The sequence below is a fragment of the Cynocephalus volans genome, chromosome 4 (assembly GCF_027409185.1).
Source record: "Cynocephalus volans isolate mCynVol1 chromosome 4, mCynVol1.pri, whole genome shotgun sequence".
NCBI classification, from domain to species: Eukaryota; Metazoa; Chordata; class Mammalia; order Dermoptera; family Cynocephalidae; genus Cynocephalus; species Cynocephalus volans.
Window position 1 is genome coordinate 55,222,970 of NC_084463.1, and position 17,805 is coordinate 55,240,774.

A 17,805-nucleotide genomic window follows, 5' to 3' on the forward strand; every position below is an offset into this window, starting at 1 on the left:
AACTGTTGTATCCAATTTCCTTGAACATTCATGGAAATTTTAATAAAATAATAAAAAGATTATTAATCTGCATAAAGTAAAAGTGTAAGAATGCAGAAGATTGAATATTACTGTTGCCAACCATGATTTGGAAGGTGGGAGGTGGTGGGGGATAAAAGAAAGAAAGAAAAACTGTTGTATTCCATTTCCTTGAACATTCATGGAAATTTCATTAAAATAATAAAAAGATTGTTCATCTGCATAAAGAAAAAGTGTTAGAATGCCGAAGATTGAATATTAATGTTGTCAACCACGATTTGGAAGCTGGGGGCGTGGGGGATAAAAGAAAGCAAGAAAAAATGTTGTATCCCATTTCCTAGGAAATTCATGGAAATTTCAATAAAATAATAAATAGATTGTTATTTACATAAAGAAAAAGTGTAAGATTACAGAAGATTGAATATTAATATTGTCAACCATGATTTGGAAGGTGGGGGGTGGTGGGGGATAAAAGGAAGAAAGAAAAACTGTTGTATACCATTTCCTTGAACATTCATGGAAATTTAAATAAAATAATAAAACGATTGGTAATCTGCATAAAGAAAAAGAGTAAGAATGCAGAAGATAGAATATTAATGTTGTCAACCATGATTTGGAAGCTTGGGGAGTGGGGGATAAAAGAAAGAAAGTGAAAATGTTGTATCCCATTTCCTTGAACATTCATGAAATTTCAATAAAATAATGACAAGATTGTTAAATGCATAAAGAAAACGAGTATGAAGGCAGAAGATACAATATTATGTTGTCAACCATGATTTGGAAGCTGGGGGGGTGGGGGATGAAAGAAAGAAAGAAAAACTGTTGTATCCCATTTCCTTGAACATTCATGGAAATTTCAAAAAAATAATAAAAGATTGTTAATCTGCATAAAGAAAAAGAGTAAGAATGCAGGAGATAGAATGTTCATGTTGTCAACCATGATTTGGAAGCTGGCGGGGGTGGGGGATAAAAGAAAGAAAGAAAAACTGTTGTATCCCATTTCCTTGAACATTCATGGAAATTTCAATACAATAATAAAAAGATTGTTAATCTGCATAAAGAAAAAGAGTAAGAATGCAGAAGATAGAATATTAATGTTGTCAACCATGTTTTAGAAGCTTGGGGGTTGTGGGGGATAAAAGAGAGAAAGAAAAACTGTTGTATCCCATTTCCTTGAACATTCATGGAAATTTCAATAAAATAAGAAAAAGATTGTTAATCTGCATAAAGTAAAACTGTAAGAATGCAGAAGATTGAATATTAATGTTGTCAACCATGATTTGGAAGATGGCGGGGGTGCTGGAAAAAGAAAGAAAGAAAAACTGTTGTATCCCATTTCCTTGAACATTCATGGAAATTTCAATAAAATAATAAAGAGATTGTTAATCTGCATACAGAAAAAGAGGAAGAATGCAGAAGATAGAATATTAATGTTGTCAACCATGATTTGGAAGCTGGGGCCGCTGGAGGATAAAAGAAAGAAAGAAAAACTGTTGTATCCCATTTACTTGAACATTCATGGAAAGTTCAATAAAATAATAAAAAGATTGTTAATCTGCATAGAGAAAAAGAGTAAGAATGCAGAAGATAGAATATTAATGTTGTCAACCATGTTTTGGAAGCTGGGGGGTGGTGGGGTATAAAAGAAAGAAAGAAAAACTGTTGTATCCCATTTCCTTGAACATTCATGGAAATTTCAATAAAATAAGAAAAAGATTGTTAATCTGCATAAAGTAAAAGTGTAAGAATGCAGAAGATTGAATATTAATGTTGTCAACCATGATTTGGAAGATGGCGGGGGTGCTGGAAAAAGAAAGAAAGAAAAACTGTTGTATCCCATTTCCTTGAACATTCATGGAAATTTCAATAAAATAATAAAAAGATTGTTAATCTGCATACAGAAAAAGAGTAAGAATGCAGAAGATAGAATATTAATGTTGTCAACCATGATTTGGAAGCTGGGGCCGCTGGAGGATAAAAGAAAGAAAGAAAAACTGTTGTATCCCATTTACTTGAACATTCATGGAAAGTTCAATAAAATAATAAAAAGATTGTTAATCTGCATAGAGAAAAAGAGTAAGAATGCAGAAGATAGAATATTAATGTTGTCAACCATGATTTGGAAGCTGGGGCCGCTGGAGGATAAAAGAAAGAAAGAAAAACTGTTGTATCCCATTTACTTGAACATTCATGGAAAGTTCAATAAAATAATAAAAAGATTGTTAATCTGCATAGAGAAAAAGAGTAAGAATGCAGAAGATAGAATATTACTGTTGCCAACCATGATTTGGAAGGTGGGAGGTGGTGGGGGATAAAAGAAAGAAAGAAAAACTGTTGTATTCCATTTCCTTGAACATTCATGGAAATTTCAATAAAATAATAAAAAGATTGGTAATCTGCATAAAGAAAAATAGTAAGAATGCAGAAGATAGAATATTAATGTTGTCAACCATGAATTAGAAGCTGCGGGCAAGAGGGGGATAAAAGAAAGAAAGAAAAACTGTTGTATCCAATTTCCTTGAACATTCATGGAAATTTCAATAAAATAAGAAAAGATTGTTAATCTGCATAAAGAAAAACAGTAAGAATGCCGAAGGTAGAATATTAATGTTTTCAATCATGATTTGGAAGCTGGGGGGCTGGGGGATACAAGAATGAAAGAAAAACTGTTGTATCCCATTTCCTTGAACATTCATGGAAATTTCAATAAAATAATAAAAAGATTGGTAATCTGCATAAAGAAAAATAGTAAGAATGCAGAAGATAGAATATTAATGTTGTCAACAATGATTTGGAAGCTGGTGGGGTTGGGGGATGATAGAAAGAAAGAAAAAGTGTTGTATCCCATTTCCTTTAACATTCATGGAAATTTCAATAAAATAATAAAAAGATTCTTAATCTGCATAGAGAAAAAGAGTAAGAATGACGAAGATAGAATGTTAATGTTGTCAACAATGATTTGGAATCTGGGGGGTTGTGCGGGATAAAAGAAAGAAAGAAAAACTGTTTTATCCCATTTCCTTGAACATTCAGGGAAATTTCAATACAATAATAAAAAGATTGTTAATCTGCATAGAGAAAAAGAGTAAGAATGCAGAAGATAGAATATTAATGTTGTCAACCATGATTTGGAAGCTGGGGGCGCTGGAGGATAAAAGAAAGAAAGAAAAAATGTTGTATCCCATTTCCTTGAACATTCATGGCAATTTCAATTAAATAATAAAAAGATTGTTAATCTGCATAAAGAAAAAGATTAAGAATGCAGAAGATTGAATGTTAATGTTGTCAACAATGATTTGGAATCTGGGGGGTTGTGCGGGATAAAAGAAAGAAAGAAAAACTGTTGTATCCCATTTCCTTGAACGTTCATGGAAATTTCAATAAAATAATAAAAAGATTGTTAATCTGCACAGAGAAAAAGAGTAAGAATGCAGAAGATAGCATATTAATGTTGTCAACCATGATTGGGAAGCTGGGTCGTGTTGGGGGATAAAAGAAAGAAAGAAAAACTGTTGTATCCCATTTCCTTGAACTTTAATGGAAATTTCAATAAAATAATAAAAGATTGTTAATCTGCATAAAGAAAAAGAGTAAGAAAGCAGAAGATGGAATATTAATGTTGTCAACAATGATTTGGAAGCTGGGAGGGTAGGGGGATGAAAGAAAGAAAGAAAAACTGTTGTAACCCATTTCCTTGAACATTCATGGAAATTTCAATAAAATAATAAAAAATTGTTAATCTGCATAAAGAAAAAGTGTAAGAATGCAGAACATTGAATATTAATCTTGTCAACCACGATTTGGAAGCTGGGGGCGTGCGGGATGAAAGAAAGAAAGAAATAATGTTGTATCACATTTCCTTGAACATTCATGGAAATTTCAATACAATAATAAAAAGATTGTTAATCTGCATAGAGAAAAAGAGTAAGAATGCAGAATATAGAATATTAATGTTGTCAACCATGATTTGGAAGCTGGGGGCGCTGGAGGATAAAAGAAAGAAAGAAAAAATATTGTATCCCATTTCCTTGAACATTCATGGCAATTTCAATTAAATAATAAAAAGATTGTTAATCTGCATAAAGAAAAAGATTAAGAATGCAGAAGATTGAATGTTAATGTTGTCAACAATGATTTGGAATCTGGGGGGTTGTGCGGGATAAAAGAAAGAAAGAAAAACTGTTGTATCCCATTTCCTTGAACATTCATGGAAATTTCAGTAAAATAATAAAAAGATTGTTATTCTGCATAAAGAAAAATTGTAAGAATGCAGAAGATAGACTATTAATCTTGTCAACCATGATTTGGAAGCTTGGGGGGTTGGGGGATAAAAGAATGAAAGAAAAACTGTTGTATACCATTTCCTTGAACATTCATGGAAAGTTCAATAAAATAATAAAAAGATTGGTAATCTACATAACGAAAAAGAGTAAGAATGCAGAAGATAGAATATTAATGTTGTCAACCATGATTTGGAAGCTTGGAGCGTGGGGGATAAAAGAAAGAAAGAAAAACTGTTGTATCCCATTTCCTTGAACATTCATGGCAATTTCAATTAAATAATAAAAAGATTGTTAATCTGCATAAAGAAAAAGATTAAGAATGCAGAAGATTGAATGTTAATGTTGTCAACAATGATTTGGAATCTGGGGGGTTGTGCGGGATAAAAGAAAGAAAGAAAAACTGTTGTATCCCATTTCCTTGAACATTCATGGAAATTTCAATAAAATAATAAAAGATAGTTAATCTGCATAAAGAAAAAGAGTAAGAATGCAGGAGATAGAATGTTCATGTTGTCAACCATGATTTGGAAGCTGGCGGGGGTGGGGGATAAAAGAAAGACAGAAAAAGTGTTGTATCCCATTTCCTTGAACATTCATGGAAATTTCAATAAAATAAGAAAAGATTGTTAATCTGCATAAAGAAAAACAGTAAGAATGCAGAAGGTAGAATATTAATGTTTTCAATCATGATTTGGAAGCTGGGGGGCTGGGGGATACAAGAATGAAAGAAAAACTGTTGTATCCCATTTCCTTGAACATTCATGGAAATTTCAATAAAATAATAAAAAGATTGGTAATCTGCATAAAGAAAAATAGTAAGAATGCAGAAGATAGAATATTAATGTTGTCAACAATGATTTGGAAGCTGGTGGGGTTGGGGGATGATAGAAAGAAAGAAAAAGTGTTGTATCCCATTTCCTTTAACATTCATGGAAATTTCAATAAAATAATAAAAAGATTCTTAATCTGCATAGAGAAAAAGAGTAAGAATGACGAAGATAGAATGTTAATGTTGTCAACAATGATTTGGAATCTGGGGGGTTGTGCGGGATAAAAGAAAGAAAGAAAAACTGTTTTATCCCATTTCCTTGAACATTCATCGAAATTTCAATAAAATAATAAAAAGATTGTTAATATGCATAAAGAAAAAGTGTAAGAATGCAGAAGATAGAATATTAGTGTTGGGAACTAAGATTTGGAAGCTGTTGGGGTGGGGGATAAAAGAAAGAAAGAAAAACTCTTGTGTCACATTTCTATGAACATTCATTGAAATTTCAATAAAATAATAAAGAGATTCTTAATCTGCATATAGAAAAAGAGTAAGAATGACGAAGATAGAATGTTAATGTTGTCAACAATGATTTGGAATCTGGGGGGTTATGCGGGATAAAAGAAAGAATGAAAAACTGTTGTATCCCATTTCCTTGAACATTCATGGAAATTTCAATACAATAATAAAAAGATTGTTAATCTGCATAGAGAAAAAGAGTAAGAATGCAGAAGATAGAATATTAATGTTGTCAACCATGAATTTGAAGCTTGGGGAGTGGGGGATAAAAGAAAGAAAGAGAAAATGTTGTATCCCCTTTCCTTGAACATTCATGAAATTTCAATAAAATAATGACAAGATTGTTAAATGCATAAAGAAAAAGAGTATGAAGGCAGAAGATACAATATTATGTTGTCAACCATGATTTGGAAGCTGGGGGGGTGGGGGATGAAAGAAAGAAAGAAAAACTGTTGTATCCCTTTTCCTTGAACATTCATGGAAATTTCAAAAAAATAATAAAAGATTGTTAATCTGCATAAAGAAAAAGAGTAAGAATGCAGGAGATAGAATGTTCATGTTGTCAACCATGATTTGGAAGCTGGCGGGGGTGGGGGATAAAAGAAAGACAGAAAAAGTGTTGTATCCCATTTCCTTGAACATTCATGGAAATTTCAATAAAATAAGAAAAGATTGTTAATCTGCATAAAGAAAAACAGTAAGAATGCAGAAGGTAGAATATTAATGTTGTCAACCATGTTTTAGAAGCTGGGGGGTTGTGGGGGATAAAAGAAAGAAAGAAAAACTGTTGTATCCCATTTCCTTGAACATTCATGGAAATTTCAATAAAATAAGAAAAAGATTGTTAATCTGCATAAAGTAAAACTGTAAGAATGCAGAAGATTGAATATTAATGTTGTCAACCATGATTTGGAAGATGGCGGGGGTGCTGGAAAAAGAAAGAAAGAAAAACTGTTGTATCCCATTTCCTTGAACATTCATGGAAATTTCAATAAAATAATAAAAAGATTGTTAATCTGCATAAAGAAAAAGAGTAAGAATGCAGAAGATAGAATATTAATGTTGTCAACCATGATTGGGAAGCTGGGGGGTGTTGGGGGATAAAAGAAAGAAAGAAAAACTGTTGTATCCCATTTACTTGAACATTCATGGAAATTTCAATAAAATAATAAAAAGATTGTTAATCTGCATAGAGAAAAAGAGTAAGAATGCAGAAGATAGAATATTAATGTTGTCAACCATGTTTTGGAAGCTGGGGGGTGGTGGGGTATAAAAGAAAGAAAGAAAAACTGTTGTATCCCATTTCCTTGAACATTCATGGAAATTTCAATAAAATAAGAAAAAGATTGTTAATCTGCATAAAGAAAGAGAGTAAGAATGCAGAAGATAGAATATTAATGTTGTCAACCATGAATTAGAAGCTGCGGGCAAGTGGGGGATAAAAGAAAGAAAGAAAAACTGTTGTATCCAATTTCCTTGAACATTCATGGAAATTTTAATAAAATAATAAAAAGATTATTAATCTGCATAAAGTAAAAGTGTAAGAATGCAGAAGATAGAATATTACTGTTGCCAACCATGATTTGGAAGGTGGGAGGTGGTGGGGGATAAAAGAAAGAAAGAAAAACTGTTGTATTCCATTTCCTTGAACATTCATGGAAATTTCATTAAAATAATAAAAAGATTGTTCATCTGCATAAAGAAAAAGTGTTAGAATGCCGAAGATTGAATATTAATGTTGTCAACCACGATTTGGAAGCTGGGGGCGTGGGGGATAAAAGAAAGCAAGAAAAAATGTTGTATCCCATTTCCTAGGAAATTCATGGAAATTTCAATAAAATAATAAATAGATTGTTATTTACATAAAGAAAAAGTGTAAGATTACAGAAGATTGAATATTAATATTGTCAACCATGATTTGGAAGGTGGGGGGTGGTGGGGGATAAAAGGAAGAAAGAAAAACTGTTGTATACCATTTCCTTGAACATTCATGGAAATTTCAATAAAATAATAAAACGATTGGTAATCTGCATAAAGAAAAAGAGTAAGAATGCAGAAGATAGAATATTAATGTTGTCAACCATGATTTGGAAGCTTGGGGAGTGGGGGATAAAAGAAAGAAAGTGAAAATGTTGTATCCCATTTCCTTGAACATTCATGAAATTTCAATAAAATAATGACAAGATTGTTAAATGCATAAAGAAAACGAGTATGAAGGCAGAAGATACAATATTATGTTGTCAACCATGATTTGGAAGCTGGGGGGTGGGGGATGAAAGAAAGAAAGAAAAACTGTTGTATCCCATTTCCTTGAACATTCATGGAAATTTCAAAAAAATAATAAAAGATTGTTAATCTGCATAAAGAAAAAGAGTAAGAATGCAGGAGATAGAATGTTCATGTTGTCAACCATGATTTGGAAGCTGGCGGGGGTGGGGGATAAAAGAAAGAAAGAAAAACTGTTGTATCCCATTTCCTTGAACATTCATGGAAATTTCAATACAATAATAAAAAGATTGTTAATCTGCATAAAGAAAAAGAGTAAGAATGCAGAAGATAGAATATTAATGTTGTCAACCATGTTTTAGAAGCTTGGGGGTTGTGGGGGATAAAAGAGAGAAAGAAAAACTGTTGTATCCCATTTCCTTGAACATTCATGGAAATTTCAATAAAATAAGAAAAAGATTGTTAATCTGCATAAAGTAAAACTGTAAGAATGCAGAAGATTGAATATTAATGTTGTCAACCATGATTTGGAAGATGGCGGGGGTGCTGGAAAAAGAAAGAAAGAAAAACTGTTGTATCCCATTTCCTTGAACATTCATGGAAATTTCAATAAAATAATAAAAAGATTGTTAATCTGCATACAGAAAAAGAGTAAGAATGCAGAAGATAGAATATTAATGTTGTCAACCATGATTTGGAAGCTGGGGCCGCTGGAGGATAAAAGAAAGAAAGAAAAACTGTTGTATCCCATTTACTTGAACATTCATGGAAAGTTCAATAAAATAATAAAAAGATTGTTAATCTCCATAGAGAAAAATAGTAAGAATGCAGAAGATAGAATATTAATGTTGTAAACCATGTTTTGGAAGCTGGGGGGTGGTGGGGTATAAAAGAAAGAAAGAAAAACTGTTGTATCCCATTTCCTTGAACATTCATGGAAATTTCAATAAAATAAGAAAAAGATTGTTAATCTGCATAAAGTAAAAGTGTAAGAATGCAGAAGATTGAATATTAATGTTGTCAACCATGATTTGGAAGATGGCGGGGGTGCTGGATAAAAGAAAGAAAGAAAAACTGTTTATGCCATTTCCTTGAACATTCATGGAAATTTCAATAAAATAATAAAAAGATTGTTAATCTGCATAAAGAAAGAGAGTAAGAATGCAGAAGATAGAATATTAATGTTGTCAACCATGAATTAGAAGCTGCGGGCAAGTGGGGGATAAAAGAAAGAAAGAAAAACTGTTGTATCCAATTTCCTTGAACATTCATGGAAATTTTAATAAAATAATAAAAAGATTATTAATCTGCATAAAGTAAAAGTGTAAGAATGCAGAAGATAGAATATTACTGTTGCCAACCATGATTTGGAAGGTGGGAGGTGGTGGGGGATAAAAGAAAGAAAGAAAAACTGTTGTATTCCATTTCCTTGAACATTCATGGAAATTTCAATAAAATAATAAAAAGATTGGTAATCTGCATAAAGAAAAATAGTAAGAATGCAGAAGATAGAATATTAATGTTGTCAACCATGAATTAGAAGCTGCGGGCAAGAGGGGGATAAAAGAAAGAAAGAAAAACTGTTGTATCCAATTTCCTTGAACATTCATGGAAATTTCAATAAAATAAGAAAAGATTGTTAATCTGCATAAAGAAAAACAGTAAGAATGCCGAAGGTAGAATATTAATGTTTTCAATCATGATTTGGAAGCTGGGGGGCTGGGGGATACAAGAATGAAAGAAAAACTGTTGTATCCCATTTCCTTGAACATTCATGGAAATTTCAATAAAATAATAAAAAGATTGGTAATCTGCATAAAGAAAAATAGTAAGAATGCAGAAGATAGAATATTAATGTTGTCAACAATGATTTGGAAGCTGGTGGGGTTGGGGGATGATAGAAAGAAAGAAAAAGTGTTGTATCCCATTTCCTTTAACATTCATGGAAATTTCAATAAAATAATAAAAAGATTCTTAATCTGCATAGAGAAAAAGAGTAAGAATGACGAAGATAGAATGTTAATGTTGTCAGCAATGATTTGGAATCTGGGGGGTTGTGCGGGATAAAAGAAAGAAAGAAAAACTGTTTTATCCCATTTCCTTGAACATTCAGGGAAATTTCAATACAATAATAAAAAGATTGTTAATCTGCATAGAGAAAAAGAGTAAGAATGCAGAATATAGAATATTAATGTTGTCAACCATGATTTGGAAGCTGGGGGCGCTGGAGGATAAAAGAAAGAAAGAAAAAATATTGTATCCCATTTCCTTGAACATTCATGGCAATTTCAATTAAATAATAAAAAGATTGTTAATCTGCATAAAGAAAAAGATTAAGAATGCAGAAGATTGAATGTTAATGTTGTCAACAATGATTTGGAATCAGGGGGGTTGTGCGGGATAAAAGAAAGAAAGAAAAACTGTTGTATCCCATTTCCTTGAACGTTCATGGAAATTTCAATAAAATAATAAAAAGATTGTTAATCTGCACAGAGAAAAAGAGTAAGAATGCAGAAGATAGCATATTAATGTTGTCAACCATGATTGGGAAGCTGGGTCGTGTTGGGGGATAAAAGAAAGAAAGAAAAACTGTTGTATCCCATTTCCTTGAACTTTAATGGAAATTTCAATAAAATAATAAAAGATTGTTAATCTGCATAAAGAAAAAGAGTAAGAAAGCAGAAGATGGAATATTAATGTTGTCAACCATGATTTGGAAGCTGGGAGGGTAGGGGGATGAAAGAAAGAAAGAAAAACTGTTGTATCCCATTTCCTTGAACATTCATGGAAATTTCAATAAAATAATAAAAAATTGTTAATCTGCATAAAGAAAAAGTGTAAGAATGCAGAACATTGAATATTAATATTGTCAACCACGATTTGGAAGCTGGGGGCGTGCGGGATGAAAGAAAGAAAGAAATAATGTTGTATAACATTTCCTTGAACATTCATGGAAATTTCAATAAAATAATAAAAAGATTGTTAAATGCATAAAGAAAAAGAGTATGAAGGCACAAGTTACAATATTATGTTGTCAACCATGATTTGGAAGCTGGGGGTGTGGGGGATAAAAGAAAGAAAGAAAAACTGTTGTATCCCATTTCCTTGAACATTCATGGAAAGTTCAATAAAATAATAAAAAGATTGGTAATCTGCATAAAGAAAAAGAGTAAGAATGCAGAAGATAGAATATTAATGTTGTCAACCATGATTTGGAAGCTTGGAGTATGGGGGATAAAAGAAAGAAAGAAAAACTGTTGTATCCCATTTCCTTGAACATTCATGGAAATTTCAATACAATAATAAAAAGATTGTTAATCTGCATACAGAAAAAGAGTAAGAATGCAGAAGATAAAATATTAATGTTGTCAACCATGTTTTAGAAGCTGGGGGGTTGTGGGGGATAAAAGAAAGAAAGAAAAACTGTTGTATCCCATTTCCTTGAACATTCATGGAAATTTCAATAAAATAAGAAAAAGATTGTTAATCTGCATAAAGTAAAACTGTAAGAATGCAGAAGATTGAATATTAATGTTGTCAAGCATGATTTGGAAGCTGGGGCCGCTGGAGGATAAAAGAAAGAAAGAAAAACTGTTGTATCCCATTTACTTGAACATTCATGGAAATTTCAATAAAATAATAAAAAGATTGTTAATCTGCATAGAGAAAAAGAGTAAGAATGCAGAAGATAGAATATTAATGTTGTCAACCATGTTTTGGAAGCTGGGGGGTGGTGGGGTATAAAAGAAAGAAAGAAAAACTGTTGTATCCCATTTCCTTGAACATTCATGGAAATTTCAATAAAATAAGAAAAAGATTGTTAATCTGCGTAAAGTAAAAGTGTGAGAATGCAGAAGATTGAATATTAATGTTGTCAACCATGATTTGGAAGATGGCGGGGGTGCTGGATAAAAGAAAGAAAGAAAAACTGTTGTACGCCATTTCCTTGAACATTCATGGAAATTTCAATAAAATAATAAAAAGATTGTTAATCTGCATAAAGAAAGAGAGTAAGAATGCAGAAGATAGAATATTAATGTTGTCAACCATGAATTAGAAGCTGCGGGCAAGTGGGGGATAAAAGAAAGAAAGAAAAACTGTTGTATCCAATTTCCTTGAACATCCATGGAAATTTTAATAAAATAATAAAAAGATTATTAATCTGCATAAAGTAAAAGTGTAAGAATGCAGAAGATTGAATATTACTGTTGCCAACCATGATTTGGAAGGTGGGAGGTGGTGGGGGATAAAAGAAAGAAAGAAAAACTGTTGTATTCCATTTCCTTGAACATTCATGGAAATTTCATTAAAATAATAAAAAGATTGGTAATCTGCATAAAGAAAAATAGTAAGAATGCAGAAGATAGAATATTAATGTTGTCAACCATGATTTGGAAGCTTGGGGAGTGGGGGATAAAAGAAAGAAAGTGAAAATGTTGTATCCCATTTCCTTGAACATTCATGAAATTTCAATAAAATAATGACAAGATTGTTAAATGCATAAAGAAAACGAGTATGAAGGCAGAAGATAGAATATTATGTTGTCAACCATGATTTGGAAGCTGGGGGCGCTGGAGGATAAAAGAAAGAAAGAAAAAATGTTGTATCCCATTTCCTTGAACATTCATGGCAATTTCAATTAAATAATAAAAAGATTGTTAATCTGCATAAAGAAAAAGATTAAGAATGCAGAAGATTGAATGTTAATGTTGTCAACAATGATTTGGAATCTGGGGGGTTGTGCGGGATAAAAGAAAGAAAGAAAAACTGTTGTATCCCATTTCCTTGAACGTTCATGGAAATTTCAATAAAATAATAAAAAGATTGTTAATCTGCACAGAGAAAAAGAGTAAGAATGCAGAAGATAGCATATTAATGTTGTCAACCATGATTGGGAAGCTGGGTCGTGTTGGGGGATAAAAGAAAGAAAGAAAAACTGTTGTATCCCATTTCCTTGAACTTTAATGGAAATTTCAATAAAATAATAAAAGATTGTTAATCTGCATAAAGAAAAAGAGTAAGAAAGCAGAAGATGGAATATTAATGTTGTCAACCATGATTTGGAAGCTGGGAGGGTAGGGGGATGAAAGAAAGAAAGAAAAACTGTTGTAACCCATTTCCTTGAACATTCATGGAAATTTCAATAAAATAATAAAAAATTGTTAATCTGCATAAAGAAAAAGTGTAAGAATGCAGAACATTGAATATTAATATTGTCAACCACGATTTGGAAGCTGGGGGCGTGCGGGATGAAAGAAAGAAAGAAATAATGTTGTATCACATTTCCTTGAACATTCATGGAAATTTCAATAAAATAATAAAAAGATTGTAAAATGCATAAAGAAAAAGAGTATGAAGGCACAAGTTACAATATTATGTTGTCAACTATGATTTGGAAGCTGGGGGGGTGGGGGATGAAAGAAAGAAAGAAAAACTGTTGTATCCCATTTCCTTGAACATTCATGGAAATTTCAAAAAAATAATAAAAGATTGTTAATCTGCGTAAAGAAAAAGAGTAAGAATGCAGGAGATAGAATGTTCATGTTGTCAACCATGATTTGGAAGCTGGCGGGGGTGGGGGATAAAAGAAAGAAAGAAAAACTGTTGTATCCCATTTCCTTGAACATTCATGGAAATTTCAATACAATAAAAAAAGATTGTTAATCTGCTTAAAGAAAAAGTGTAAGAATGCAGAAGGTAGAATATTAATGTTGTCAACCATGTTTTAGAAGTTGGGGGGTTGTGGGGGATAAAAGAAAGAAAGAAAAACTGTTGTATCCCATTTCCTTGAACATTCATGGAAATTTCAATAAAATAAGAAAAAGATTGTTAATCTGCATAAAGTAAAACTGTAAGAATGCAGAAGATTGTATATTAATGTTGTCAACCATGATTTGGAAGATGGCGGGGGTGCTGGATAAAAGAAAGAAAGAAAAACTGTTGTATCCCATTTCCTTGAACTTTCATGGAAATTTCAATAAAATAATAAAAGATTGTTAATCTGCATAAAGAAAAATAGTAATAATGCAGAAGATGGAATATTAATGTTGTCAACCATGATTTGGAAGCTGGGGGGGTAGGGGGATGAAAGAAAGAAAGAAAAACTGTTGTATACCATTTCCTTGAACATTCATGGAAATTTCAATAAAATAATAAAAAAATGTTAATCTGCATAAAGAAAAAGTGTAAGAATGCAGAACATTGAATATTAATATTGTCAACCACGATTTGGAAGCTGGGGGCATGGGGGATGAAAGAAAGAAAGAAATAATGTTGTATCCCATTTCCTTTAACATTCATGGAAATTTCGATAAAATAATAAAAAGATAGTTAATCTGCATAAAGAAAAAGAGTAAGAATGCAGAAGATAGAATATTAATGTTGTCAACCATGAATTAGAAGCTGCGGGCAAGTGGGGGATAAAAGAAAGAAAGAAAAACTGTTGTATCCAATTTCCTTGAACATTCCTGGAAATTTTAATAAAATAGTAAAAAGATTGTTAATCTGCATAAAGTAAAAGTGTAAGAATGCAGAAGATTGAATATTACTGTTGCCAACCATGATTTGGAAGGTGGGAGGTGGTGGGGGATAAAAGAAAGAAAGAAAAACTGTTGTATTCCATTTCCTTGAACATTCATGGAAATTTCATTAAAATAATAAAAAGATTGTTCATCTGCATAAAGAAAAAGTGTAAGAATGCCGAAGATTGAATATTAATGTTGTAAACCACGATTTGGAAGCTGGGGGCGTGGGGGATAAATAAAGAAAGAAAAAATGTTGTATCCCATTTCCTTGGACATTCATGGAAATTTCAATAAAATAATAAATAGATTGTTATTTACATAAAGAAAAAGAGTAAGATTACAGAAGATTGAATATTAATGTTGTCAACCATGATTTGGAAGGTGGGGGGTGGTGGGGGATAAAAGAAGGAAAGAAAAACTGTTGTATACCATTTCATTGAACATTCATGGAAATTTCAATAAAAAAAATAAAACGATTGGTAATCTACATAAAGAAAAAGAGTAAGAATGCAGAAGATAGAATATTAATGTTGTCAACCATGAATTTGAAGCTTGGGGAGTGGGGGATAAAAGAAAGAAAGAGAAAATGTTGTATCCCCTTTCCTTGAACATTCATGAAATTTCAATAAAATAATGACAAGATTGTTAAATGCATAAAGAAAAAGAGTATGAAGGCAGAAGATACAATATTATGTTGTCAACCATGATTTGGAAGCTGGGGGGGTGGGGGATGAAAGAAAGAAAGAAAAACTGTTGTATCCCTTTTCCTTGAACATTCATGGAAATTTCAAAAAAATAATAAAAGATTGTTAATCTGCATAAAGAAAAAGAGTAAGAATGCAGGAGATAGAATGTTCATGTTGTCAACCATGATTTGGAAGCTGGCGGGGGTGGGTGATAAAAGAAAGAAAGAAAAACTGTTCTATCCCATTTCCTTGAACATTCATGGAAATTTCAATACAATAATAAAAAGATTGTTAATCTGCATAAAGAAAAAGAGTAAGAATGCAGAAGATAGAATATTAATGTTGTCAACCATGTTTTAGAAGCTGGGGGGTTGTGGGGGATAAAAGAAAGAAAGAAAAACCGTTGTATCCCATTTCCTTGAACATTCATGGAAATTTCAATAAAATAAGAAAAAGATTGTTAATCTGCATAAAGTAAAACTGTAAGAATGCAGAAGATTGAATATTAATGTTGTCAACCATGATTTGGAAGATGGCGGGGGTGCTGGAAAAAGAAAGAAAGAAAAACTGTTGTATCCCATTTCCTTGAACATTCATGGAAATTTCAATAAAATAATAAAAAGATTGTTAATCTGCATAAAGAAAAAGAGTAAGAATGCAGAAGATAGAATATTAATGTTGTCAACCATGATTTGGAAGCTGGGGCCGCTGGAGGATAAAAGAAAGAAAGAAAAACTGTTGTATCCCATTTACTTGAACATTCATGGAAATTTCAATAAAATAATAAAAAGATTGTTAATCTGCATAGAGAAAAAGAGTAAGAATGCAGAAGATAGAATATTAATGTTGTCAACCATGTTTTGGAAGCTGGGGGGTGGTGGGGTATAAAAGAAAGAAAGAAAAACTGTTGTATCCCATTTCCTTGAACATTCATGGAAATTTCAATAAAATAAGAAAAAGATTGTTAATCTGCATAAAGAAAGAGAGTAAGAATGCAGAAGATAGAATATTAATGTTGTCAACCATGAATTAGAAGCTGCGGGCAAGTGGGGGATAAAAGAAAGAAAGAAAAACTGTTGTATCCAATTTCCTTGAACATTCATGGAAATTTCAATAAAATAAGAAAAAGATTGTTAATCTGCATAAAGTAAAACTGTAAGAATGCAGAAGATTGTATATTAATGTTGTCAACCATGATTTGGAAGATGGCGGGGGTGCTGGATAAAAGAAAGAAAGAAAAACTGTTGTATCCCATTTCCTTGAACATTCATGGAAATTTCAATAAAATAATAAAAAGATTGTTAATCTGCATAGAGAAAAAGAGTAAGAATGCAGAAGATAGAATATTAATGTTATCAACCATGATTGGGAAGCTGGGGGGTGTTGGGGGATAAAGGAAAGAAAGAAAAACTGTTGTATCCCATTTCCTTGAACTTTCATGGAAATTTCAATAAAATAATAAAAGATTGTTAATCTGCATAAAGAAAAATAGTAAGAATGCAGAAGATGGAATATTAATGTTGTCAACCATGATTTGGAAGCTGGGGGGGTAGGGGGATGAAAGAAAGAAAGAAAAACTGTTGTATACCATTTCCTTGAACATTCATGGAAATTTCAATAAAATAATAAAAAAATGTTAATCTGCATAAAGAAAAAGTGTAAGAATGCAGAACATTGAATATTAATATTGTCAACCACGATTTGGAAGCTGGGGGCATGGGGGATGAAAGAAAGAAAGAAATAATGTTGTATCCCATTTCCTTTAACATTCATGGAAATTTCGATAAAATAATAAAAAGATAGTTAATCTGCATAAAGAAAAAGAGTAAGAATGCAGAAGATAGAATATTAATGTTTTCAACCATGAATTAGAAGCTGCGGGCAAGTGGGGGATAAAAGAAAGAAAGAAAAACTGTTGTATCCAATTTCCTTGAACATTCCTGGAAATTTTAATAAAATAGTAAAAAGATTGTTAATCTGCATAAAGTAAAAGTGTAAGAATGCAGAAGATTGAATATTACTGTTGCCAACCATGATTTGGAAGGTGGGAGGTGGTGGGGGATAAAAGAAAGAAAGAAAAACTGTTGTATTCCATTTCCTTGAACATTCATGGAAATTTCATTAAAATAATAAAAAGATTGTTCATCTGCATAAAGAAAAAGTGCAAGAATGCCGAAGATTGAATATTAATGTTGTAAACCACGATTTGGAAGCTGGGGGCGTGGGGGATAAATAAAGAAAGAAAAAATGTTGTATCCCATTTCCTTGGACATTCATGGAAATTTCAATAAAATAATAAATAGATTGTTATTTACATAAAGAAAAAGAGTAAGATTACAGAAGATTGAATATTAATGTTGTCAACCATGATTTGGAAGGTGGGGGGTGGTGGGGGATAAAAGAAGGAAAGAAAAACTGTTGTATACCATTTCCTTGAACATTCATGGAAATTTCAATAAAAAAAATAAAACGATTGGTAATCTACATAAAGAAAAAGAGTAAGAATGCAGAAGATAGAATATTAATGTTGTCAACCATGAATTTGAAGCTTGGGGAGTGGGGGATAAAAGAAAGAAAGAGAAAATGTTGTATCCCCTTTCCTTGAACATTCATGAAATTTCAATAAAATAATGACAAGATTGTTAAATGCATAAAGGAAAAGAGTATGAAGGCAGAAGATACAATATTATGTTGTCAACCATGATTTGGAAGCTGGGGGGGTGGGGGATGAAAGAAAGAAAGAAAAACTGTTGTATCCCTTTTCCTTGAACATTCATGGA